Source organism: Atheta coriaria, unplaced genomic scaffold (genome assembly GCF_025399875.1).
Source record: "Atheta coriaria isolate IRGN ID8LTWV9N9 unplaced genomic scaffold, Caltech_Dcor_3.1 hic_scaffold_9_pilon, whole genome shotgun sequence".
Lineage (NCBI taxonomy): Eukaryota > Metazoa > Arthropoda > Insecta > Coleoptera > Staphylinidae > Dalotia > Dalotia coriaria.
The window spans coordinates 8,549,022-8,563,030 of NW_027045451.1; the positions used below are offsets into that span (position 1 = coordinate 8,549,022).

General features: G+C 35.1%; 1 protein-coding gene across 3 annotated transcripts in view; it reads left to right on the forward strand.

Annotated features, from left to right (window-relative positions):
• Nucleotides 1–14,009, forward strand: part of LOC135799450 (5-hydroxytryptamine receptor-like) — a 98,526-nt gene that overhangs the window by 42,349 nt on the left and 42,168 nt on the right. For 2 of the 3 annotated variants that reach the window (XM_065312566.1, XM_065312565.1), the window contains exon 4: nucleotides 2,178–2,239. The exons of the other annotated variant lie outside the window; for it this stretch is intronic. The gene's annotated coding sequence lies outside the window, so the exon portion shown is untranslated. The remainder of the gene's footprint in view (nucleotides 1–2,177; nucleotides 2,240–14,009) is intronic. 3 annotated transcript variants of the gene reach the window in all.

The window sequence follows — 14,009 nt, forward strand, 5'->3', positions numbered from 1 at the left end:
TAACTGAGAGAAGCAACATCTGGCAGTGAACGCAGATAGTTCTATCTTATCATATTCTAGGAGTTGGAAAGGTTTTTTAAAAGAGATTTTAGAAAAATTGTTTCTTTTTGAAAAAAAAAAAAAAAGTGAAAATTGTTTGTTTGTGTCGCTTTTACGGCAAAACCATTCAAAAAATTTTGATAAATTTTAGTATAGAGATAGTTTTAACTCCGAAAAAAGATATACGCTACGTTTTGTCGCAAAAATATAACTGGAAGGGTGAAAAATAATGATTAAAAGTTTTTGTTATAAAATTCAATTCTAGAAGGCATTAGAGGCGTATTATTGGTCTTTTACGTATTTTTCATCACTTTTAATTAAAATTTAGAACTTTTTGCCAAATTTAGCTCATAATAGGCCCAGAAAACAATAAATTAATTAAATATAGTAATTATAAGTAAATAATTTCTATTTTTATTTCTTCCACGCTTGAATTGTTTGGCAGAATTACTACATATAGAAGATATTTTACTTTTTGCAAATAATGGCTTCATTATTTGCAATTATAGAAGATTTTCTCTCACATACTTCTTGAAGTAAGTATTTGCTTTGTTGATGACAAAAAGAAAACACAACGAAAACTCCTCGCAAGTCTGCGCGGCGCGGCAGCCGCGCTTGTTCCCGCACATTATTTTCTATCACCGCCACCAGTGCCGCCGCCGATGCGAAACGAGCCCGCAAAGTTTACAAAATGTAATTATACAATCCAACCGCCTTTATATACGCGTGTTGGCAATGGCGGCGCAGCCATGCGCCTGCAAGTCAAATTATATCGCGCAATTTCGATACACTGCTTGCTGTTTTAAGAGAATCTTAAAGAGGTTGAGGAAACTTTATGGGGCTATTTCGCAGGCAACACACAGCGCAGTTGAGTGTATTAAGTTGCGGAAGATTTATTGTTCGGTAACTGCGATCAAGTTTAACGATATTTGCCGAGTTTCGAGTGTGTTGCGAGAATTAATATTGACTCACATATAATCTTCCTGTGGCGTGTTCAATTATTCGGAGATAATAGTTTTGATTGTGTTTGCTGAACTTGTAATTAATTTATTCCGACAACTTCAGGTAACTAAACATAGTTAAATTCATTATTTCATTGTTTTGATTTTAAAAATTTTATTTTTTGCGTTTTTTCTTGGGTAAATTGATAAAAATAATTTTTGTTTGCGAAATATGTTTATTATATAAATTGGCAATTTATTCGCAACGTCAAACACATAATCTATGAATATTTTTTACTCGTGTATATAATTTTAAAAGATTTCATAAACAAGTTGCGCCCCGAGGTGAAATATTAGCCCGCCTGCATTCGAGACGGAAAAAAGAAACGATAATGGAACATTAATCGAAATTGCTCAAAGAGAAAATTATTAAATTCGCCTCTCGAACAAATTCAGTGGAAAAATTGTAATTTCATATATCGATTTTCGGCGTTTGGCGCGCGCGTGCGAATTAATCTAAACCGTGTCAGTGAAAGCAATATCAGAAACCTGGCGAGAGCAAAAATTAGATTTCCCGAGTAATCCACGTATAATTGAGTAATACTCACTCAACCTCGCGCCTCAAATTTCGCATTTGATGTGCGAACTTATCGTCTTTTTCGTCCCCGAAGCCACCTGACGTCCTCCCACACTTTCTCCCTCAGCGGCTTAATGTCTTAATGACTTATGGTCTCAAACTGTCGCAATAAATTGCTCACAGTTGTGTTAACATTTCAAATGAGAATTATATAGACGCGATGCTTTACTCGTAACTTTGGGATGTGTATGAATATTCATTTGTGATAATTATTTATAAATATCTCCAAAACTAATAAAGTTAAATTAATGTTTTTGACAAAAGTTTATTTCGTATTAAATTCTTGATAAAATTTCGTGAACATTTTATTCATAGTAATTTTTTGTTAGATGTTACAGACGTTTTTCTAATTTTTTTGCGTTTTCTTTTGAAAATTTTAATTTTATTGATTATAACTTCTTTAAAAATAAATTTTTCATACAAATGTTTTTGCTGGTTGGCGTAGAATTTAATTCTGAATGTACTGATGAAAAAATTATCATTGTAGCTAAAATACTTTACGAGTAATTTACTTTTTAATTTTTTGATTTTTTGCCTAACTAAAAGTTATGTTTTTGTAGGTTACGAAACGACAGGCAGCAAAATTCACCAAGGAATACTAAGAGCGCAGAAAACTGGCTAAGTGAGTAATTAAAGTTTTGTTTTCCGCAGTCTTCTCTATTTTCTTCTTATTTATACCTCAAGTTTAAACTTCACAACTTTCAAGTATTTAAAAATTCAAAACACCACAAAAAATTCATGTTAGACATCAACAAAAATATTAAAACTGAATATTTCCTTGAAAAAATATTTAAAATTGAAGCAGACATGATGTTTGCCTGAAGATATTTACGCTCAAAAAATGTTTAACCTATGTAAGATTGATTGTCAGACACGTTTGAGACCGAATGCGATTTGTTTTCTTGTGTGTCATGCGCGCACAGAACAAAGATCGTAAGTGAAACCTGGCGAGGATTTCAATAAGTATATTGCGACAGGAAATTGCGAGTAGGTAACAATCATGTGAGCGCACGCAATGGTTACATATCGTTGGCTTGAGGCCGCCGCCACTACCACCGCCTCGCGCTTTGACGTTCCATTTATAAGCGTTAATCAAGTCTTGCCAAGACAATTAAAGTTCAACAATGGAACAAGCGGGCGTGCCAGAATTATTTGGAGGTAATGCTGGTGAAATAGGTTAGGGTAGTATAGGTTTGAGGTTAGTTTTCAGGGTTTTTCATTGTTTGCCTTTAGAAAATGAAGAAAAATTCAATTTTTCAAAAAATCAATTTTTCAAAAATTATTTTTTACTTTTTATTTAATTACTCAGAAACTATTTGTGATAAAATGATCATTTCTTCATAAATTAGTAGAGTATAATATTCTACGTAAAATATATGAAATTCATAATATTTACTTTTATATACAGGGAGTTATAAACAATTAAAACTGAGTTTTCAAAAAAAATACTACAAAACCACAAATTTACCTGTAACTTTAAATTAAAACAAATTATCAATTAATTCTTTTCAAAATTAGATGTGAAATGTAATCTAAGTATTTTAGTGAAAAAAATATTAATATTCATCCATGCGTTTCTGAATAATTAAACATTTTTCTCCCGTGCGCGGCGCCTCCACCATTCTTTTCCACGCGTGAAAAAAACCTTTCTCTCCGCACGTTCATTAAAAACCAGGACATTGTATATATATGAGAATTGCCTGCGACAAACGTCGCTTTCGTTTCTGTCGCTTTTTCACCCTGCAACTTGCGGTCGTTATCATATTGAAGGGCGAACCTTTTTGCGTTCGGCCGAATGACGCCAATTGCAAAAGACTTTGGGGCACTCGTTGGCCTTTTTTAATGTAGCCGACATGACGCTGATGCACAGCGCGCACGTTGATTGTGCGCTATAGACTTTTATTATTTCTCTTTTCCACACACACACACACGCACACAATAAACACACACAAAGGTAGCAGCGCGAAACGACACAGCATCACGCGCAAGATGAAAAAACGTGATGGCACGTGCAAACAAAAAAAACTTCGTTTGAAGGTTAAATTCGTGCTTGCGCGGGCGGAAAATGCTATTATCAAAGGCATTGTCATTGTTAACACGCGGACGTTTGAAAAATTTTATTTTATAAACGCAACAATTTGTGTTTTCTTTACACAGAGGAAATAGATTACGTATGCGTAATGATGTGAAAAGACATTTACATTGAGAATTCACATTGCACCCAAGCGGAAAATTTGACAATTTGTTAGATGAAGTAAATTGATCACGGGTCGTCATAACTAATCCCAGCTCAAAGTTTTGGCCTGCAAGGCGTCGCATTAATTAACTACCACTGCGATTGGATGACCCAAGCGCCTTGCAAATGGAAGAAGCTACTAATCGCAGTGGTCAGTCAATATTCACCAAATTCCGCAAGCGAAAATTGATGCTTTTCTGATGCCAGCTCAAACCCGGAAGCTAAAATGGTCCAAGCTGACTTAATGCCAGCGTCACCACTAAGGGACTCAAGGCCCTCATCAGATTCACGTATCTGTGGGGGAGTCCTGGAAGCAATCAGCACAAAGGGAACCAATTTTAACCAAACCACAGTTCCAAAGACTTACAACCTGCAAGAAGCAAGGAACATTCGATTAGCAATAAAGATATTAGATATCCATTAAGTTCTAAAATGGGCCATGGGGCCTTGGATATTCTTTGTAGTAGTTGAAAGATAAATTGTGTTGTTGATGCGCTGTTGGACTGAAATTAAATTATAATAGCATATCGCAATCTCTTGTAGTCTTATCACGGATGCACTCATAATGACGACGATGCGAGCGGGTCCTGTGCCTCCGAGTGCACTCTATACAATTGCTCAACACAAACGTAGGCGAAGACCGTGGAGGAGCGTAGAATGGCTGGGCGAGTGTCTGCTGATGAAAGCTTCTTTATGCGCTTGCCAGCTTCAAATATCTGCTTCAATATTCTCCTTGGGGGCGCACTCGCTTTCGGCTTAAACTATGTGTTTCTCTAATAAGGTGAAGTGGGATGAGGGGCAAATGGGACAAGTGTATGGCCGGTATTTATTCTCAGAGAAATCTAAATTGTGCTTATGTAACCTAAAGAGGAATATATGATTTTTTTGTTTTTTGTTTATTACTCCAAAACTAATTAGCATAATGGGATGATTTTTTTAAAAATTGGTTTAGTGTTAATTAGTCTATCTAAATTATGCAATATTTCACCTATTATACTTTTTCTTCAACAATTATTAGGTATTTTGTGATAGTTTTTGGTGTAAATTTTAAGAAATGTCAGATTAATTTGTTTATAACTTTTTGTGTAATAGCGTTATTAACCACATCTTTACAGAATAACATTCCAATTTAACTAGTAACAGATTTGTGAAAAGAGTACTAGTCTATCATAAATAGTTTTTGAGTAATTTGTTAATAACTCCAACTTTTTAAAAATTTAATTTTGAAAATGTTGGGAATGAATTTTTATAGTTTTTAGTTAATTACTCGAAAACCAATTGACTTATTTTAAGTATTTTTACAAAAATAGGTTTAGTATGAATTTGTTAATCTGAATGATTTTATATTTGACAAATAATTAATCTTTATCAACAGTTATTAGACATTTAATGTAAATTTTGAGTGAATATTTTAAGAAATGTCACTTTAATTCGTTTATAACTTTTTATGTAGTAGCGTTATTAACAATACATTTGCGGAATTATATGCCAAATTTAGTACCTAACCAATTTCTGAAAAGATTATGACTTTATCACTAATATATTTTGAGTTATTTGATAATTAACTCAGCAACCTCAATTTCGAAATAAACATAATTGTGAATACCAATAAACAATGATGAATAACTCGAGTATCAATTAATATTTTGTAATTATTTATTCAAAAATCAAATCAGCAGTAAATTCTGATTCCAACTATAAACTTTTATAATGATAGCCATTTTTTATCAAAATTTACAAGCAAAATAGTGTACCCATCAATTTTTGTTCTAAACCGTATTTTAATTGCTTATAACTTTTTAGTCAATTATTAGATTGGTGAATTTTAAACTCAGATTAATACAGAATTCAATTAAGAATCCAGTATAAAATAATTAGTACGATTATAATTAATAGTTTAGAAGTTATTAATAAATTAAAGAAAAAAAGCATTCTTTTTTTGCTACTGCAGAACCCTGTGACAAAAAGCTGTTGTAAATTTGAAAAACATTAAATATAATGTCGAAATGATTATTTACACTGGAAAGATCAAAATAATAATTTCCCAGAACTAGATTTTAAATTCCTCTCTAAATAATAAATATTTAAAGCAAATTTTCTGCGCCCCCTGTCAGAATGACTAAGATTGCAATAAATTCCGAGTGCGGCACAGTAAACGCCATACATTCCCAGCACGCAAGCGAACGGAAGCGAACAAGAAGCAGAGAGACCGTCCACGAGCATCATGAGCTCATTGCGCAAACATTTATGAAAATTGCAGCCCGCTCGCGCGCGCGCGGCCCCCGCACACTATGCATATCTATCACTTATGACGATGCGAGTGTGTTTTTCAACAAACAGCGCCGAGAATAGAAAAAGCGCGGTGCCAGCGCGCTGCCTTGGAACGAGATGATAAAGACAAATGCACGAATTAAGCGACGAGCAAAAAGACTCGCAGCCCGTCTGCGACTAGTTATGTTGGCGAATATTAGAGTAAAACGTAGTATTAATGGCGGCGCTGGGGATGAGTGGTGGAGCGAATGTGGCGCACGAAATGTGTGGAGTGAATTTGACAATGTTATTGATGGCGGCTGAGTGCGCCTCGCGAAAAACGCTTCTTGTGTGTGGTGTGTGTACGCGCGCGCTGCTTCAAACGAGGATGAATTGAAATTGTTTATTTAAAGTGTTGCGTTGTTTTATCAAGGAGATTCAAGCAATGAGGGTGGAAGTTGAGTGCAGATTTTTTAACCTCAAAAAATTTTAGTTTTGATTAAATTTGCCGTGGAGAAAATGAGAAAAATAGAGTTTTTAAAGTTTTTTGCTAATTACTCGAAAACTAATTGACTTATTTTAATGATTTTTGTAAATATTTGTTTGGAATTTATTTTTTTATCTAAATTATTTTATGTTTATTACTTTCTTTGGTGAATACGTAATCCATGTTGTATATTTATAAAAAATATTTATTTATTAAACATTATACGTGATTTTGGATTTACAATTGTAATTTACAATTGTAAATTGTACAATTTACAATAGTAAATACCTTGTACAATTTACAATTTACAATTGTAAATTACAATTGTAAATCCAAAATCACGTATAATGTTTAATAAATAAATATTTTTTATAAATATTTTATGTTTGGTGAATAAAAGTTTTTTACCAACAATTATTGGACATTTAGTTAACATTTTGGTATAAATTTTTAGAAATGCCACCTTTATTTGTTTATAACTTTTTGTGTAATGTTGTTATTAACAATATCTTTACGGAATTATATTCCAAATTTAACTAGTTACAAATTTGTAAAAAGAGTATCAGGTTATCGCAAATAGTTTTTTGAGTAATTTGTTAATAACTGCAACTTTTGAAAAATTTAGTTTTGAAAATGTTGGAAACGAATTTTTATAGTTTTTAGTTAATTACTCGAAAACTAATTGACTTATTTCAAGTATTTTTGCATAAATATGCTTATTATTAATTTGTTAATCTAAATGATTTCATATTTGACAAATAATTGATCTTTATCAGCAGTTATCAGACATTTATTGTGAATTTTCTGTGTATATTTTATGAAATGTCACTTTAATTTGTTTATAACTTCTTGTAGAATAATGCTATCCACAACATCTTTTCAGAATTATATTCCGGATTTAATCGGCAATAAATTGGTGAAAAGAATTTAACTCTATCACCAATACTTCTTAAGTAATTTGATAAAAACCCCAACAATTTTTATCATAATTTTCAAACCAAAGCGTTTCTTACTTTAAAAATGTAGGAAATGCACTTGAATGCTGGTTTTGTTTGCATGTTTACCTTGTAACCGGAAGCTCCCAACAAAAACCCAATGCACACATAAGCAAACAAGAAAACACTCAATAAACTCCATCGGTGGTTGCACTACCACTCGCTGTTTTAACTTACCAACTGCATAATCATTAATTCAATGTGCAGTGAAGCTGATTCAGTTTTCGGCAATCTTCTATTATAAACTTAACCAATTTAAATCTTCGGCAAGTTTGACAACGTTTGGTATATTGCTCCAGCGTCATATTTCGTATTTAACCCGAAACCGTTGGCGTTAATACTCGGCGCGCAACTCAAGATGTCTCTGATTTCATGCGGGTTTTCCTCCTTCGCCGCCGCCGCCGTTAAAATCTGATACTTCCACTCGGCGCACAATTTTCCCCGATTTCGTCCTGTGTCTATACTCGGGCGCGCAAAGTACATTCATCATTAATGACGAATTAACATCGAAAATGGGTTTCTAATGATATGGGTTGTCGCAATAATATTCAAATGCGCGTGTAGACATGGACCACCACCACTACGCTGATATTATTGTGTTTTCTTGTGTATACCGGTATCGTTATCGCGCGCCGCGATGCGAGCGTCGTATTTCCATAAATTACCATCCAGATTGTTCCCACCTTTATTGGGTTGCTGCCGCCGTTGTTGCTGCGCGGAGCAACGCTCCTAATGACGGCAATACTGAATCTTGCGAGCAGTTGCTCCGCGTGCAGAGTTTAATATTAATAGATCTCTTATGGCGCCGACACGAGCCGACGAACACTTAGTTGTGCATACGGAAGTTTTAATTAGTGCGCCACTCTCTTAATCCGAAGGGTTCGAATTTTGATACTGAACTCGTTTACTGATTTAATAACATTTGAATTATGTTTATTTATAGGACGAAAGGTTAGTTGTTTGCATCGGTGCAGTGAATATTCAAAAGTTTTGACATTTCATAATTATAGGCAACCCAATATACGTGCGCGAGCAGGTGGTTTGGATGCAAGTGTAACCTTGACATCATTCGACTGCAAAAAGTTGTGAATTATGAAAAAAGTAAATTAAATTATTATTTATTACGTTACAAAACAAAATATTTAGTACTTTTAGTTAATATTATTGGAATCATGTTTATATAAATGGCATAAAGTTAGTTGTTTGCTTCAGCGCAGTGAATATGCAGAAGTTTTGATACTTTATAACTATAGGCAACTAAATATACAGCGCAAGCAGGTGGTTTGGATGCAAGTGTAACCTTGGCGTCATTCGACCGCAGCGCGTCAAATGAGACGGTTGTGAATTTTGTAATTGCAAGTTAAATTTTTGTTTACAACGGTTTTACTATGAAGAAGTGTTGTGAGAAGTATCGTAATTGTGTCCTGATGAATTTATTAAGGCTGTGGTGTAGAATGTAAGTACAATTTACTAATCGTAGAAATAATAAAAGCAAACCGATTCCTGTTGTGGTAGTGACGCTGCGCACAGTGCGCATGCGCCCCAACATCTTTTTTATTAAATCACAAAACAAAATATTTACAACTTCATTCTTATTTTTATTACATAAAATGATTCATTTATACTACTTCAACCAACATTTCAGCTGCCAGACACGTTTACATACCTACCCTTCTACTTTACAACACATCCTCGCGTTGTCTTTAATTCAAATTCAATCCGCATACGTTTTTTGCTGTTTATTTTACTGTATCTACACCCGCGTACCCCGAGGCTGTTTGCAGTTTAGATATATACTTTATACGCACCCCAAAACACCAAAAACTCATATTTCGGTATTGTTTTCCCAGTTGAAGTTGGAGTTGGAGTTGGAGTTTTATTTCAATTCATATTTTAGGCAATATGTTGTTCTTTTACGTGCCTATTGTGGTTCGATTGATAATACCACTATTGACCGCAATCCATCGCGTACGAGCATAAAATTTGTTCATGCGAAGCTCATGCCATCATAAAAAATTCATCGCACACTTCTCTGGCCGCAAGCAAACTTCCTGCCTGCGTGGCTGACCTTGCTAAACAACCGAAAATTCTATTTCGAATTCCACCGCACTAACCTACGAAATATTTGCTATTCTACCAGGTTAATTCAGTAATTATTATTCGTGTAGATTTTAATTTAAAGAAAATGAGTTGAAAGAGGTGGAAAATGCTATTTCTCTGATTGCATTCAAAAAAAACTTTAATCGCTTAATTTTCACTTTTAAAATTTTGTTTTTGCAACAAAAAGTTGTTGATTTACTTTTCCATAGCCAAAAATATCGTCATACCAAAATTTGTCAAAATGGGTTCAGTAGTTTTGTGTTAAAGCGGCACAAACAAACAAAAAAACTCACATTTGCCTTTATAATATTACATTACATACAAAATATTGATTTTTACATGAAATAGGTTTTTATTTTTTTTTTCTGCGATGTTTTGCGGCGTTTTGCGTGTGTTGTTTTTTGTGATTATCACATCTCCGTTGTTTTATTTATTTTTTGTTTATCGTACGCACAACTAACTTCCGGAATGTGCCCGCGCTCTTCGTGCGAGAGAATGAAGACGCCCGCAGCCCGGCGGCGGCTTTCGGCTTCCCGATTCGCAAACTATTGGGGGCGAAATTGGATTGCGTGGTTTTCGGTCGTTTTCAATTGAATCCGGGGCGCATGCCGGGACCAAGCCACTCCACCCCCGCGTGCGCCCGCACCAGGTTAGTGAAACGGATTCTTTTGGGAATTGACTGCGCACTAATGAAATTATAACGAAACACACTGGCGCGTCATTAAATCAACAGCGCTCGGGCACTGACGAAGATGAGGCGCTGCGATAATCGCCGCCGGCGTTGTTGATTTTAGTTTTCGCGCCAGCGCGCCACATAAAAATATCCCGCACTAGCCAAACCAACACGGGTGGAACTTCTAGATGGAGTATTAAAACACTCTGTCTTCGAAAGTGAAGTAAAGTAAAGCAAGAAAAAAGAGTTGTAATAGGAAGCAATAGAACTTCCTTGAAGCGTCGGAGCATGTTGGTCTAACGCCACGATTGAAGACGATGAAATTCTTATTCTTACCTCGATTGAGTAAGTTTTACCCCGCGCCGCCGAACTCAAATTGAACCGAATTGACTTTTCAACCTCCGCTCGCCGTGTTTGCGCAGAATCTCCAAGCAGTCATTAAAATGTACGGCGCATTAAGTCAATTAGTCGATTGTTTGATGAAGTTGCAGTTTGTGCAGCGCGCGAGACAACTATAACAAGATTGAACTCGCGTTGGAAACTTTAGCGCGTAGGCAACACGAAAGCAAATTACGAAAGTATCGCATTCTCTGATATGCGGTGTTGGCAGAGTGCGTGTGGTGGTGGACGCGTATCTAATGAAAGCTGACGTTAATTAATGCGCGTTTGTCGGCGCAAAAAGCTAATTAATTTCGATTCGGCGCCGAACAATCCAAACAAAGACGGGCGTCCATCTACCTACCCACCCCTTAATTAAGCGATAGACTGCAGGGTGGTAGTTTTCGGACGCATCGCTCGAACGCGAATTTTTTATTTTAATATTTGCGTTTAATTAATTTCGTAACAAGCCGGCCAGATGGAGCGCGAAATATTTCACGCTTCATTTAACCACGCTTCTCGCTTTAATCATTAATTTCGTGCGTTTGAGGATTTTTTTTCCCTTCGAAAATGAAATCTGTAAAATTCGAATTTAGCATATGGATACTTCAAAGATAACTCGCAACTGGCAACTTGTTAGAACTCAACTTTCTTCACTTCTCCACTTCCACTCTCCGTTGGGCAAAAATGCGTAAACGAAGTCTCGGTTTCGGCGTTTCGTGAGCCACACACGAGTAGATTTTCATTATGCAAATGAAAATGGAAAGTCGAAACTTTTTCTTTTCACCGCTGTGCTTTCGTGCTTTCGCCGCCGCCGTAAACAAAACACAACGCGTAAAAAACATATTTTATTCGGGGCGTTGTATTTATATAGAAAACGCCTGCTGGGGGGTGTCGACTTGAAGAATGGAGTTAAACAAGGTGCTCTATAAAAATAAATAAACGTAATCGAATCGCGTTGGCAACCGGGCGTGTTCGAAATTGGATGGTGGATATTTTTTTCTTTAGACGCTCTCGTTTTCAATAATTTTCCGAAACGAAATTGAAAAGAAAAATGATTGTAGGTCGTCTGAGGCCCGGAGGGCCTGCGATGTAAACAAATTATCAAAAGATGTTTGTTTGTGCTACATATTTGGAAATGAATCGATTTGCAAAAAATAATAAGAAAATAACAACGGAAAAAATTAAAATTTATAAATGGTGGAGGTGCCACGGTGTTTCTTGAATGCAGAATGCGTTAGATGGTAAATCATCCGGAGTGAAACTATAACCGTAGCGGAGATAAGACTTCCTAATTCTGATTAATAGTTTCTTGCGCGCTGCAAGCAAAATATAAATTCAGATTAGGCTCTCTGTTTAGATATATAAAAGTAATGCAATAATAATAAATTATAAAACAACAGAAATACAAACATTTTATTACTTGTTACATATTTTTGTTTTCATGTTGTTATATATCAAGTAAAGATAAATATTTTTTAGGTAAAATGTATTTTTTTGCATTTCCATTTTTAAATTGCTTGTTTTTCGATGGTTTTGTGACGTGACTAAAGTACTTTAGTCACGGGGTGGGGCTTGCGTTAGTTCTGCAAACGCTCTTTACTTTCGCTTTTAATCAATCTCGTGACTAAAACTTTAATTTATCCACTTGATACTTAATATACTTTTAACGTAAAACATATTTTTACTAAAAATAAAGAATTTATTCCATTTTGTTCAATATTTATTTTTAATTTAACAATAGAGAAACACATTTCATATCTCATAAACTCCGAATGTAATAATATCTGCACATTGCTCGTTAATGCACTAATAAAATGCGCACACATTTATTACAAGAATGTGTCGCTAATGTCCACCGCCGCTGTTCGAAGGCCAGCATCCTTCGCGAGCGCATTGTGCGCGTCCCTTATCTGCTTACAAACGCGCGGGGCGAGCACGTATAAAATTACACGGAAACGTAATATATTTCATAACATCTATTACCTACCCGTGCGCGTATTATTAACATGAGCGTAATAAACTATAAATTTTAGATGCGCAAATGCCGAAATAAGCGACGACGACAACAACAAGTACCGGCGCGCGGTGTTCAAGTTGTTTACTCACCTCGTCGTTGTCGTTTTTTCCCGGCGCAATATTTGCGAATGCTTTTGCAAGTTAATTATGTTTTATGTGTGCTTTAAATAAATAAATCACGACGTGTTAATTTATGCATAAGTTACGCTAAGACTAACTATGTCAAATCACCCCGGATGACAAACTTAGTTTATGGCGAAACTCGGCATGCGACTAAGTTGGTGGTTGGTTCGTAAAAGCATAGTTGTTGTTTGGAAAACTTTCCAACTTTTTCATAACAATATGTTTCAATTTTAACTTTTAAACTTTGCGAAACTACACATAACTACACAATATAGATTTCAGCGCTGTAGTTTTATGTTATAAATATGAAATGAAATCTACCTACGCATATGTTATTTTTATCTTGTGTGGGATGTAATACTTGTTATATTTTTATATAGATGTAGTTTTGTAATGTGATTATATCATAAAATTTATTTATGTTGTTAAGCCGCTTGCGATTTATTATAATATAAGGACGTGTCGCGTCGTGGGCTGAAACCCGGCCTCGGTGTCAATAAGAAAGCAAAGAGATTGATTCGGCTCGGCGTAGGATGCGTTCGATGTTTCCAATTTGCATAGCTTTTGTGGCCCGGTTGCTAAGATACAAACAGTAACCCTAGGTGGCATCTAGGTCTGTGAACTTGAGGAATATCAGTAACACAATTTTTCACGTTTTTTTTGTCATGTGTAATTTGATTTTTGTGGATAAATGACAAGAGGTTGGTAAGATGCTAGGGACAAAAATATATTTTTTAGATTTCCACCTTTATAAGCCGTTTTCCACGGTTTTGAGACACAAAAAGTTGTATTTTATACACGGATGGTCACGGTCGTGACTAAAGTACTTTAGTCATGGGTTTTAGTCATAGTGGAAGTAGAAAAATACCGAAAGCAAAAGTTTTAAACACTCGATTGATAAATCACTCCTTCTTAATCAATCTCGTGGTTATAGTGGCATTTAGCGCACTTGATACTTAATGTACTATTAAACACGAATAATGATTTTTCATTTATTTTTAGAATTAACATAAATTGCGTTTCTAAAATTTCTATTCCTAATTACAATGTGCATCCACATTTCACATTAAATTAAAATTCACACAGCTAACTAATATTATCTATTTCGCTCCCTGAACATTGCCAACATGC